Genomic DNA, 13,400 nt, shown 5'->3' on the forward strand with positions numbered 1-13,400 from the left:
CATTATAAAATCTATCACATGGCAATGTTTTTCCAAGATAAAGAAAAATTCGTGAAAGTGTTACGCAACTTTCTGAAATTCCAAACCAGCCTAGTCAACAGGGACTACCTTCTACAGATTCATTTTCTTATTCACGTGGTGCATTTATGAGTTCCATTAATATAGATGAAAATTATACACAGGTATCCAGAAAAGACATCTGAGGCCTTCCACACTTCACATTATTATCAGTGGGGATATCAGAGGGCAGCTTTCTTTCTGCATCATCTCTCTCTGAGTGAAAGCTTGTTATTTAACTGCATTTGTCAGCTAATCAGCCAGAACGTGAAGCTATTAAAATTTAGAACTGGCCTCTGGAAAGGTAGACGTTCTGTGAAACGCCAAAATGAAAATTGCCTGGTGTTGTGATGACCACCGTAACTTGAAGCCATCATCATTAGGATGCATTTCTCAAGGCAGCGTACAGGGCGCACATGGATAATCATCGGACTGTATTTTCATCTGAAGCTTGCCATTCAGGGACTCCATCCTCAGTTCTGGGACAATAGACTAAATCCCCTCTCAATTTACACAAATCAGTGTTAGATCTCAGCTGGCAAAAGGCAGCCTTCAACGCTGTCTCCTTCAAAATGTAGAAGGCCACAGCTCCAGCTAGAGTCACTGAAAGGCAAGAAGAGCATAAGAAAATCCCAGTCACAGAACAAAACCCATGCTTCTTCCAAAGCACATCCCAGTGCTGAGATCTGGTTGCATGAAGCATGTTCTATAGCTACTCTTCTGTGTCTCCTGGTAATTTCTATGCAATACTGTCTTAGTACATTCGGTAGTCTTTGTACACTAAAAATACCTTGAACTGGGTGGCTTCTAAACAACAGAAATTTATTTCTCATAGTTCTGGCGACTGGGAAGTTCAAGTTCAAGGCAATGGCAAATTCAGTTTTTGGTGAAGGTTTCCATTTCATAGTCAATGCCTTCTTGTTGTGTCTTCACAGGGTGGAAAGGGCAAGGGGTGTCTCTCAGGCCTTTTAAAAAATGAAGTTGTTAATCCCATTCATGAAGGTGTCATCCTTATGACCTAATCACCTCCCAAAGACCTTTGTTATTTGGCTTCTAATTACAGATATTTCAAAAGCAGAAGTGTTATAACTTTTCAGGCTTTGTATAGTGCTATCATCTGAATGTTTTATTCCCCCAAAATGCATATGTTGAAACAGTCATCGCTAAGGGGATGGTATTAGAAGGTGGGGCCTTTGGCATGTATTTAGTATTTGTCTTAACTTTTCATCTAACTTCTACATTCCTGGCCCTGAGTACCATTGCTTTGTAGCCCCTGTTCTACTTAGATTTCTCTCGATGGGAGTCAGTGCAAACTTCTTTTGTTATAAAAAGATTGTATTCTGCCACTAGTGAGTAACAGACGAAGAGCAATTAAGAATGGTCTTTTATTAAGATGTCAGCCTTTGTTGGGCAGTCTTGGGAATGTCATAATTGGCAAAATTCAGAAGGTGATGTGAGAGCTAGCATAACTATGTTACACTCCAGGGCTGTCACCAAAACCCAGGTTTGACATCTGAATTTAACTGACACTGTTTGCCTGCTTTGAGGCTGTCCTTCCATTTTGTTTCTAACTGCAAATGAGAATGGCTCCCTGAGGGAAGCCTTTGGGATCACAAATGCATAAACATCTGGGAATCAAATCTCTTTCAATTACATTAATTATCTGCTATGTACAGGAGAAAGTTTTGAATCTAAAATAACATTAATTTAATCTCAAGGTTAGAGAGAGATTTTAAACTTCCTTTAAACCCCAAATGGCCTTTAAAACCCCAGAGGGGAAGAATCTGGCTGGGTGTGGTGGCTCACACCTGTAATCCCAGCACTTTGGGAGGCTGAGGCGGGAGGATAACCTGAGGTCAGGAGTTTGAGACCAGCCTGACCAACATGGTGAAACCCTGTCTCTACTAAAAATGCAAAAAATTAGCTGGACATGGTGGCAGGCACCTGTAATTCTAGCTACTTGGGAAGCTGGGGTAGGAGAATTGCTTGAATCAAGGAGGTGGAGGTTGCAGTGAGCCAAAATTGTGCCATTGCACTCCAGCCTGGGTGACAAGAGCAAGACTCCATCTCAAAATAGAATAAAATAAAACCCAGAGGGGAAGAATCTATAAGCACACTGTAATGAAAGTGTGATAAAAGATATGCAGGGAAGCACATCCTTGAGGTACTTCATGAGAGTGCCTGGTAAATCAAATGTCTGGGATGCTTGCCTCAGTCAATGAGGCAAAAGAAAGTCTGGGCTGCCAAATTATTTACTTAAGAAGTGGTTGTAATGTTATTCTACCCAATTAGAACTGTCTGCCTGTACTAGCTTAGTGCTCAATACAGTTCAATTCTGTTGATCCTTTTTTTGAAATCTCATGCACATTCTTCTCATCTAAAGATGCCCGTTACCGTCACTAAGCCAGCCTATCATCCATCTCCTGCCAGTACAACCCACACCATGTGAATGTTACAGCACCACTTCCATCATGCTTCTCCTTGTGTAAGTAGCTCACCTACTGAAGCAAACCTAAACCTCCATCGCCTTGCCTCAGCTTGCAGCTGATGGTCTTCCACGCCATTCCTGCAGGCAGCCTCTTCCTGGCAGTCAGGAAGGGCTCCTTGCTGAATGGTCTGTACAGTGTTCTCCTTGGCACCCGTTTTGCTTTTACCTATGCTATGGTCACTGACTGTAACGTCCTTCTCCTCCTCTCCTGCTTGCCGCCATCAAATGTTAGTCATTCTCGAGGTCCTCTTAGGTTCTGCCCCACCTGGCTCTTTTGGCCCACACAATCTCTCCTCTTCTCTAAAAAGTGTTTATAGATTATAGCATGGGTTTTGCTATGGTTGTGTGTTTTTATGAGCATGTGTGAATATGTATGTATCTATAGATAGACACTGCTGGTAATTTCTTAGAGAAAACAGCTTCTACTTGTTTTGTTCAAAATGTCTGAGACCAGTTGTTTTTGTTTGTTTGTTTGTTTTTAGGGAAAAAAACCCCTGACATCAAGGGGAGAGCATGACACAGCCCCCACTACCACCAGTGACGCAGCCGAGTGAGTTTCCCACATTTGGGGAGATCACGGAAATCAGCACATCAGAATGCAATGGGGAAGCTCACCCTGGGAAAAACCATTTTCATGATCATGCCATCTCCCCTGCCAGGTAAGACCAGTCTGTGAATTTCTCTGTTGTCATAAAATATGCCCAGCAAACATGGATTTGTTATATTCTACCTCGCTTCTAGTGAGATATATCCCTTAATGAAATAAGTGACTGAAAAGTCACAGAAGATGTCACAGCACCATGTTATCTGGCCTCCCTTACCTCCTAATCCGGAATCACCCCCTTTAGCTGTCTCACCTCCCTTTATCTTTATGTGATATTAAAGCATCATTTGGAAAGGCCAGAGGGTGTAGCTGGGATCAAAAGTCAGGCAGACAAATATGTCATGTGTCCATATTAACAATACAGGTTTCTTCCTAATTTAGAAATCAGAACATAGTTTCACAATAGTCAAAAACCAACAGCAAATCTGATAGTCAAAGCCTAGTAAGGTTCACTTCTTTCATTGTGTTAATGTATGAATATTTCAGTGACTAAGGCACATTTCCAAGAAATAACAATTCAGGGGAAAATGTAATTTAACAATATTTTTACATAAAACTATTATGTGTTTAAACTTATATGAATTCCATTTTGAAATATTTCTCAAACTGTAAACAACACATAAAAGACACATGAATGAATTAATTTGCCTACATCTAATCTGAAGGTATAAATATTTTGGGTTTAAACTATTGATCTGAATATTGCACTGAAGACTATCATTATTATCTTAATATGTTCACATAAGGTCCAATGGTAATTTGATGTTTTTAATGTGTCCTAATGGTAACATGATTTGACTGTTATATTTACAAAAGGAACAACTAGCTCCCTACTTTCTAGCAAACAATAATGTCACGTAGAATCTCTGAGAGAAAACTGCATGGGCTATGTGTTTCTCTAGTCATTTTTTCTTGGACAAATTTAAAGTTGTATCTTTTTATTTTCAGTAAGTATCATGCCCTGAAAAACCTCCCTTCTCTGTGGTTCTGTGGTAAAGTATCAAGGGCATAGACTCTGAAACACGATGGTCCCACATTCAGATTATGATTCAGCTATTTCTTAACTGAGTGGCACTGGGCAATTCATTTAACATCTCTGAGCATCAGTTTGGGTATCTGGAAAGGATAGACTGGTGGTGGCATAGTACTTACTATTTAAAGTTGAGATATGACTAAAATAAATAATTATTAATAAGGTGCCTCTCTTGTTAGAGTGATAGAACTGCCAGTACCAGCTAAAGGGAAACAAGTTGTAAAATACTACACACCGTGTGGAGTTAGAAAGGCACCCTTGGTTCCTTTGCTACCCTCTATCTTTTGAAGGTAGTTGTTGTTCACAGGATCTCAGCAGCCAGAAATACTGCTGCTGATTTTATAATTTTCCAGCAGGCACTTGTGAATCACCATATGCTCTAATTTTTTTTTCTAAGAAATTCTGGCAGCATTTAAAAAATGAAGTCACTATGCCAATGCCAATCTAAAGATGCCAATCTACAACTTAAAGTCTTTGCTACTTTAATTCTTCCGCATGAAGTCCAAATCTCTGCCATTGACTTGTCATGGTCAGTGTCTTTGTCTAAATGACACTGTGTAGAATGACATACAGTGGGATTTTCTCTTTGTTTGAAGTCAGGTGGGGAAAGGGGTTGTGCATTTGACATGTCTTTATTCTTTTTCTTTAAGAAACCCTTATTAAACCTTTAACACTAATTTTTTCCCACTCCCTTCAAACTTTGAAGGAACTTTGTGCATTTCACCCAGAACAGAATTCATCGCACAGCACTGATACACAGGCTATGGGGAAGGGGAAATCAGGGGCACGGAGAAGCACAATGCAGGGGTTTGAATTTAGGAACGCTAACGTTCCTCCGAAGCAGACGGCTCCTTGCTCTAAGAGCTCCAGTGTCTCCCCACAGTCCGTACACCTGCATGGCCTTCCCACTGCCAACAACTCTGCCTCTATTTCGTGCCCGTGCCACGTCAGCCACACATGTCCATCTTCCTAATGATCCTTGCATTTGCTACTCATGGCCACCTCATGGTTCTTACGCTTGCTGTCCACTCCGCATGCTTTCCCTCCCCAAGCATCTTTCCATGGCATGCTCCCCGCTGCTCTCTGTCTTTGTCTGTCTGTCGGTCTGTCTCTCTCTCTCTCATTTCAGGTGTGTGTACCTTGAGTGTTACATCTGAAATAGAGCCTTCCCAAACTGATCTTGCCATTCTCTCATTCTGCTCTATTTTACTTCAAAGAGTTTATCACTGCCTGAATTTCTGTGTATTTTCAGTTCACTGTTTCTTCCACTAGTCTTTCTTCCACTAGTCTCTGGCCTCAGGAAGACTGGACGTTGTCTTTTTTTCTACTGTATTCTCAGCATCAGAGCAGTGCCTGACCATGATAGAAACTCAAAGACTAAATAAATACACTAGTGTCATATGTATATCGAATAGTAGACTTTCAATTGTTGATTTTCTAAAAAAGCAGGAAAGAGTCAGGGACTAGCATGGTACATGGCAGAGGCCTGACGTAGTTCCTTTAACTGTATTATCTCATTTAATTATTAAAAAAAAAACGGAGTATCTTTCATTCTTGTTTTAGAGCTGAAGCCTCTGATTTAAGAATTTAAATTGTCCAATCTAAACTTGTCCAATCTAAAGATACACACTTAGGAAGTGACTGCCAGCATTTAAGCCCTGGGTTTTAGATTCCAAATTTGATGATTTTGTCTCCATATAACACAGATGTAAAATAGTTTTTAAAGAAGCTTAGAGAGTTTACAGACTTTGTTGATTTTTAGTTAAGCGGTTATTATTACAAGGTAATTGATTTAGCAGCTGGGATAAGAGAAATAATTAAATGAATGTTTATATAAGCAAAGAGCCAAACCAGCAATTGAATCAATAAAGCCTACTATGCTTTCATTTTTCTCTGGCTCTCCTTCTTTCCAACTTCCCTTGAATAAAGGTATCCCTTAAAATTCAGTACATGTTCTTTTCGGTCTATGGAGAGCTCATTCTTTTTGATGACTTCATAACCTTAATTTTGCATTTCTATGACTGACCTTCAGTTTGAATTCCAGTCCTGTCTCCTAATGTCTAGTGAACATTCTCACTTTGAGTTCTTTTCGTTATGTCCTCAAAGTCAGTATTACTCTGTGTCCCCAACTGGCTCCTTGTCCTAAATTTTCTTTCCCAGGCAGTAAGCATTAGCCATATTTAATTCCTTAGCCAAATAATTGTTATATCCTATTAATTCTTCCTTAAATTATGTCTATATATTGCACTTATATCAAATTTACTATTTTCACTGCCAATATCGTGTTTCAAATCCATATGCACTCACACCTCGATTGCTATAATAGCGTTTTTTTTTTTGTTTTTAATTTTATTTTTACTTTTGAGTTCACAGGTACACGTGCAGGTTTGTTACACAGGTAACCTGTGTCACGGGGGTTTGTTGCACAGATTATTTCACCACCAGGTATTAATTAAACCTAGTACCCATTAATTATTTTTCCTGATCCTCTCCCTCCTCCTACCCTTCACCCTCCGAAAGGCCTCAGTGTCTGTTGTTCCCCTCTGTATGTCCATGAGTTCTCATCATTTGGCTACTACTTATAAGTGAGAACATGCAGTATTTGGTTTTCTGTTCCTGTATTAGTTTGCTAAGGATAATGGCCTCCAGCTCTATCCATGTTCCTGCAAAGGACATGATCTCATTCTTTTTCATGACTGCATGGTATTCTGTGGTGTATATGTGCCACATTTCTTTAACCAGTCTATCATAGATGGGCATTTAGGTTGATTCCATGTCTTTGCTATTGTGAATAGTGCTGCAATGAACATACACCTGCATGTGTCTTTATAATCGAACAATTTGTAATTCCTGTGGTAATGGGATTGCTGACTCAAATGGCATTTCTGTCTTTAGGTCTTTGAGGAATTGTCACTCTGTCTTCCACAATGGTTGAACTAATTTACACTCCCACCAACAGTGTATAAGCATTTCTTTTTCTCCACAACCTTGCCAGCATCTGTTATTTTTTTACTTTTTAGTAATAGCCATTCTGACTGGTGTTAGATGGTATCTCATTGTGGTTTTGATTTGCATTTCTCTAATGATCGGTGATGTTGAGCCTTTTTTCATATGATTGTTGGTGCATGTGTGCCTTCTTTTTAAAAGTGTTGGCCAGGCGCAGTGGCTCACACCTGTAATCCCAGCACTTTGGGAGGCTGAGGTGGGCAGATCACAAGGTCAGGAGATGGAGACCATTCTGGACAACATGGTGAAACCCCGTTCCTACTAAAAATACAAAAATTAGCTGGGTGTGGTGGCACATGCCCATAATCCCAGCTACTCAGGAGGATGAGGCAGGAGAATCGCTTGAACCCAGGGGGCGGAGATTGCAGTGAGCTGAGACATTGCACCACTGCATTCCAGCCTGGTGACAGAGCGAGACTCTGTCTCAAAAAAAAAAAAAAAAAAAAAAAAGTATCTGTCCACATCCTTTGCCCACTTTTTAATGGCATTGAGTTTTTTTTTGGTAAATTTTTTAAGTTCCTTACAGCTGCTAGATATTAGACCTCTGTTGAATGTATAGTTTGCAAAAATTATCTTCCATTCTTTAGGTTGCCTGTTTACTCTGTTGATAGTTTCTTTTGTTGTGCAGAAGCTCTTAAGTTTAATTAGATCCTATTTGTCAATCTTTGCTTTTGTTGCAACTGCTTTTGGCATCTTTGTCATGAAACCTTTCCCTTATTGACATTGCCCTAAATGGTATTGCTTAGGTTGTCTTCTTTGGTTTTTACAGTTTTACGTTTTACATTTAAGTCCTTAATCCATCTTGAGTTAATTTTTTTATATGGTGCAACAAAGGGGCCCAGTTTTAATCTTCTGCATATGGCTAGCCAGTTATCCCAGCACCATTGATTGACTAGGGAATCATTTCCCCATTGCTTTTTGTTGTTGTTGTTAGGTTTGTCAAAGATCAGAGAGCTGTAAGTGTGCAGTCTTATTTCTGAGTTCAGTATTCTGTTGCATCAGTCTATGTGTCTGTTTTTGTACCTAAGCCATGCTGTTTTGGATACTGTAGTCCTGTAGCAGCTTGTTGATTGATCTCTCGTTTCCTGATAACTCTGTTATAATTTATCTGGTACATTAGTGCCAAATTGGCATTCCTTAAAGTTCTTTCAACAAGTCACTACTCACAGTTCAAAGTCTGAACATAACAGCTTTAGTAGCTATCCACAGTGTGGCTCCAACAGACCTTGTGATCTTAACTTCTACTATTCTTTAATATCCTCCAGTTCAGAGAAGTCTTCTAAATATGCCCTATGCATTTTTGCTGCCAGAAAATTTTCTACATTCTGATCATTTTGGGGAATATAGTTTTTCCTTGTCTCAATTTATTCAGATCCCATAAGGCTTTGCTTATGACCCACCTTCATGAAGCCATTTCTGATTGGGTTGCCATATTGCTTAATTCCAGGAGACACCATTAACATATTTGTGCTCCAGGGAGCAAATTTCTTGCTTACTTTCTAATATTACCCTTTCTTCCCTTTAGACTTTAGTCTTATGTAAAGTTTAATTGATGTCATTCTGAAGATTATTTAACTTTTTCACTGTTTGAATGGTAACATATACTGAATATAATCTTCCCATTTCCCACCTATTTTCCCATTCCTATCTAATCTTTCTCTTGTCCCACTTGTCAATTTTACTCATGGCTTTTCAGGGTCAGCATGTGTTTCTTAAACACTTGCTATGTGTCTTGGACTATTTAAGACAATAGGCACACAGTGTTGAATGAATTAGACTTGATCTTTGCTTTGGTGCAGCACTCACATCATTGTACACACAACCTATGGGGTCAAGTGCGGCAAGGCAGAAGTATCAGATGCTAAGGAGGTTTTAAGAGTAGGCTAGTGAGGTCATGAAAAGGGCCCCAGACATCTAATTCATGCATAGTTCTCAGGATCACTTCTAGCTTTATTTATACTGCTCCACGTGAAGAGGAAGCAACCAACCCCAGATCTGCTAAAACGCGTTCAGTGTCTCACATTGTCTCCTGGATACTCTACTTGAGTAGAATGAGAAGTGCAGTCATTACATCTGCCACATTAAAAGCACACATCTTCCAAATGTACATACAGTGCATACATGGATGTGACATTGGTATACCTTTAGTTTTAATATTTTTTAAATTATATATAGATATGTAAATTATTCAAAGGCAAGGAGCATGCCTTCTCTCTGCTTTGTAAACAATATTTGCGGTGAGGGTTAGCAACCCCAGCTGATCGTGACAGACTGTATTTAAATTTCCACAGTTTCAAAGCCTAGCTTCTCCCAAACCTTTAAAAAAAAAAAAACCCAAAACAAAAAAAAAGCAAAAGCAATTAGAAGTTATAAAGTAAAACAATATTATCTAAGTGCTGGGCAACTTGATGTATATAGGTTTTGCAGCTCTGTCATTTTAAGCCATTCTTGATATGAGTAACTGGGTACTACAAATTAAACTTTAAGTTTAAACCAAGATACATTATCTATGTCTATCTATCACCTATCTATTTATCTAACATCTATTATCAATATCTATCTATCTTTAAAGTAAGATACATTATATATTGTAACCGTATTCTATTATCAAGGTAGCTGGCTCGATAGTATCATATGTGTTCAGAGGTATTTTTTCCCTCCTTTCATAAATCATTTTTGAGTCTTTTCTATGAGATAGAGAGAATTAAGTGTAAGGAGTATTGAAGATTAAGTTAATTTATAGTGCTTCTCTTTGCTCTCAGTGTATTCTTAATGTTTTAATAATAACGCTGTGGACCCTACTCCCTGTTTTAGGACGTAGAGTGATCACTGCATCTTGCCCAGGTTTCATTGTTACCTGCCAGGAACTGAACTGGACATAAGATTCATCCATGCTCCTGAAGACCCTTCTCTGCCATCTAGCATGTACCCTGAGTCAGTGTCCAGGAGCCTGGCTGATAGAACCAGCCACTGGATGTCACCCTTTCTCTATAACCAACCAACAGAGCTGGCTGCTCACAACTACCACCAAAGTACCCATTGCTGGTCTGATGTGCTGGCAATAAGGCACCAGCTCACAGATTAGACCACACCTTCTACCTCATCTCACAGAATTCTAAAGGAACTCATCTTCACTAAGTCTGTCTGTCATCATGAACTACCTATTCTGTTTTGTTTTCTCCCATTTCTCTATGAGAACAGGAACTTTTACATAGGCAACGACTTAATTATTTGCATAGAGATTTCTGATGATTCTTGATGATGAAGAGAAAATACTTTTTGTATTAGCTTTCTAGGGCTGCCATAACAAAATACCATGGTTGGAGGGGTGGGGGATGGGGAGTTAAACAACAGAAATGTATTTCCTCACACTCTAAGAAAGTCTAAGGTCTACGCAAGTCTAAGTGTTGGCAGGGTTGTTCCCTCCTTTAGCCTTCTCTTCTTGTTGGCCATCCTCCCCCGTATCCTCACAGGTCTTCCCTCTGTACATGTCTGTGTCCTAATTTCCTCTTTGTGTAAGGACACCAATCAAATTGGATTAGGGCCCACCCTAATTACCTCATTTTTATTTCATTACCTCGTTAAAAGCCTCATCTTCAAAGGCAACGTACCCTCAACAATTTGAGGGGAAGGAGGCAGAATTGAACCCATAATGCTTTTCTTTTTCCAGTTCATCTGATTCTTGTGTTTTCTCTTATTGTTGCTGACAGTTAAACCACACAGAATTTATATAGGCTGTCGGAAGTTGGATGGTGTTGTGTCTTTTAAGAAACTTAAAAAGAACCAACTGTCTCCACACTGGATTTTCTGAACACACAAGGCAGGGAGGTCAACACTGATGACTCACGTCATGTTGCTATTTAATCCTGTCCTACCTTCTAATATACAATCTGTCTTGTCTTCCCAATTCCACTCTGCTATGTATTATCTAAAATGCAGAATCCAAGGCGAATTCTGCTCTTTATTTCCAGGTGCTCATTCAAAATATATAATAGGTCATGCGAAAAAAAAAACACTGGACTATAATTCAGAAAATGTGACATCATCCATGTTATAAATTAATAATGTATCCTTCAACACACTGTCCAAGAGGATATCATAAAACTAAGCCAATAATACTTTCCCTGATTTCAAATAGTGTTTTAATAAAGTTAAGCTCTATATGAATGTGTGTTGAAAGCTGTAAAGTACCATCTAGCATACTGAATAGCTGTCACTGTCCATTTTTAAGATTATTGTCATATGAATGAATGGATAACCTGCCGTTTTATCCTTTAAAACCAGTTAGTTTCCATTCCTATGGATCTCATAACTCTCTCCACTTACCTTTATTACAGTGTTTCTTATACTGTATTTTAATTGTAACTTTACTCATCTGTTTTTCCACTGAGTTATAAACCCCTGGAAAAAAAGGATTGTGTCTGCAAGCAGCTCAGTTTGCTCAATGCATAACCCTACATGGTTCTCAGGAGAAACTCACTGTGCTCTCTGATGACTGACTGCTTCTCCTCAGAGCATGTCAGCTGCATTTCTTTCTAGGTAGCAGTCTTCTTTTCTGTCCTCCTCCCCAGTGCCTCCAAGTCCCCACCCATCCATAGTGGTATGTAAGCATATTTTCAGTCTCTTCTGCTGTTACCCACCCCAGCAATGTGTGGGACTGTGCTTGGGTTTGGTGTTTCTTTTCACCTTGTTATTCATCTCTGTCCACTGAAAAGCTTAAACTACACAGAAATGCCAGACTGTTTTCAATTACCTTTTAATTTATGTATTTATTTTGAGACAGAGTTTAGCTCTTGTTGCCCAGGCTAGGGTGCAGTGGCACGATTTCACCTCACTGCAACCTCTGCCTCCCAGGTTCAAGTGATTCTCGTGCCTCAGCCTCCTGAGTAGCTGGGATTACAGGCGTGCGTCACTACGCCCGGCTAATTTTTGTACTTTTAGTAGAGACGGGGTTTCACCATGTTGGTCAGGCTGGTCTCGAAGTCCTGACCTCAGGTGATCCAACTGCCTGGGCCTCCCAAAGTGCTGGGATGACAGGCATGAGCCACTGCCCCCCCAATCCCCCCCACTTTTTTTTTTTCTCAAATCATACGGCAGTTCTGCTAGCATGATATGGAGTTCAGGTACTCCAGGGCTGGGTGACCTAGTGATATGGGATAACCACCCAGTTAATTTGAGGTTGTTGAAATGTCTGCTTTCTGACTTCCCTGTCCAGGCAGTCTCTGTCAGATTAGAGCAAGTAAATGATAATGAGGACTTTGCATAGGAAAATTAATTCTGGGGACTGTAATCAGCATCATCCTTACAGAAAACTTACACATGTATGTAAGCACTGAGGAGAACCCCGAAATATCTGCTAGTATAATAAAAAGAGGCAGTTTTGAGATAGAATGCTGGATTAATTAATTTATTATGAACCCAAAGCATGTTGTTGTAAGAGAGACAAATTCGATTCCTTTAATGTGACTTGGACATTACATGCTTGCCTTCCTTGCTTACTTTGAATGTGATCAAGTTCAAAACTAGATAAAAGGTGGAGGAGAGCCAGGCATTTAATTGGATTTCTCAAAGTGTATTTTCTATGCAATTCTCTAGTTTGTGTTTGTGATATTAACCAGAAGAATTTGCTTTTCAGTTCTGGAAGCATCAACAGTCCTTCTTGTTAGGATTTTGGATATTTCTTTGCCCTTTTTTCCCAGAGTACTTCCTGATTTAAGGGAAATCCTAATCCTTTATTGTTATTTGTGCCTTTGTGGAATATATATATATATATATATTCTTACTCTGTACATTTATTACAAGATTCTCTTCTTTCCTTCAACAGAAGGACCCATGATTTGCTTTTCCAAATCTCCCTTCAGGGATTTATTAACCACCATGACTCACAAATGTCTTTGATTTTAGAGCTTTCTACTTCTCTTCCACTGTGGTGTATTTGAACATGCATAAGAATTTCTCCCTTCAAATTTTTCAGTATCTAGAATTAATGTCTGAAATGGAGCTCTCTTTCTTAAGACATCATTTTCCCTATTTTCATGCTTCCCACCACTCACATTCTCTTTCGCGTCTCCAGGCTTGTGATTCTGGAACCATTAGGGGTTCTCTCTTCCTCAACAGGCCAGCAATTACCTAATGTTATCAGCTTTTCGGAGATTCATAGGTGCCTTCGTGCCCCAGTTTCTGATCTCCAGGTTAGTCCTGTGAGATTTGAT

General features: G+C 39.4%; 1 protein-coding gene and 1 non-coding gene across 3 annotated transcripts in view; both read right to left on the bottom strand.

Annotated features, from left to right (window-relative positions):
• FGF14 (fibroblast growth factor 14) overlaps window positions 1-13,400 on the bottom strand; it is a 670,777-nt gene that overhangs the window by 54,350 nt on the left and 603,027 nt on the right. The gene's annotated exons all lie outside the window — the stretch shown is intronic.
• On the bottom strand, window positions 3,047-3,212 carry LOC123569922 (U1 spliceosomal RNA). Its single transcript, XR_006693801.2, has one exon. It is a non-coding gene; the product is annotated as a U1 spliceosomal RNA (small nuclear RNA).

Source organism: Macaca fascicularis, chromosome 17 (genome assembly GCF_037993035.2).
Source record: "Macaca fascicularis isolate 582-1 chromosome 17, T2T-MFA8v1.1".
Taxonomy (NCBI): domain Eukaryota; kingdom Metazoa; phylum Chordata; class Mammalia; order Primates; family Cercopithecidae; genus Macaca; species Macaca fascicularis.